The following is a 1040-nucleotide window of genomic DNA, read 5'->3' as shown; positions in this document are numbered from 1 at the left end:
AGAATACTCATCAGAGCTCATGAATGGCAGAAGTAAATCCAATGGAACCTCTATAGTCTCAGTGTGAGCCTTAGATTCCCATGGTTCCTCATTAGGGAAGTCATTGAAGGCCAGTGGACATCCATTGAGGTCTTCCTCAGTGGCGATCACTGCCTCTTCCTCCTCTCTAATTTCGGCCATGTTGATGGCCTTACACTCTCCTTTTGGATTCTCTTCTGTATTGCTTGGAAGAGTACTAGGAGGGAGTTCAGTAACTTTCTTACTCAACTGAACCACTTGTGCCTCCAAGTTTCTAATGGAGGACCTTGTTTCAGTCATGAAATTTTGAGTGGTTTTGATCAGATCAGAGACCATGGTTGCTAAGTTAGAGGTATTCTGCTTAGAACTCTTTGTCTGTTGCTGAGAAGATGATGGAAAAGGCTTGCCATTGCTAAACCTATTTCTTCCACCATAATGGAAAAGGCTTGTCATTGCTAAACCTGTTTCTTCCACCATTATTGTCGTTAAAACCTTGTTGAGGTCTCTGTTGATCCTTCCATGAGAGATTTGGATGATTTCTCCATGAAGGATTATAGGTGTTTCCATAGGGTTCTCCCATGTAATTCACCTCTTCCATTGATGGGTTCTCAGGATCATAAGCTTCTTCTTCAAATGAAGCGTCCTTAGTACTGTCTGGTGCAGCTTGCATTTCAGACAGACTTTGAGAAATCATATTGACTTGCTGAGTCAATATTTTATTCTGAGCCAATATGGCATTCAGAGTATCAATCTCAGGAACTCCTTTCTTCTGATTCGTCCCATTGTTCACAGGATTCCTTTCAGAAGTGTACATGAATTGGTTATTTGCAACCATTTCAATGAGTTTTTGAGCATCTGCAGGCGTCTTCTTCAGATGAAGAGATCCTCCAGCAGAGCTATCCAATGACATCTTGGACAGTTCAGACAGACCATCATAGAATATACCTATGATGCTCCATTCAGAAAGCATGTCAGAAGGACACTTTCTGATCAATTGTTTGTATCTTTCCCAAGCTTCATAG

The sequence above is a fragment of the Arachis duranensis genome, chromosome 10 (assembly GCF_000817695.3).
Source record: "Arachis duranensis cultivar V14167 chromosome 10, aradu.V14167.gnm2.J7QH, whole genome shotgun sequence".
NCBI lineage: Eukaryota > Viridiplantae > Streptophyta > Magnoliopsida > Fabales > Fabaceae > Arachis > Arachis duranensis.
This window is presented reverse-complemented; position numbering follows the sequence as displayed.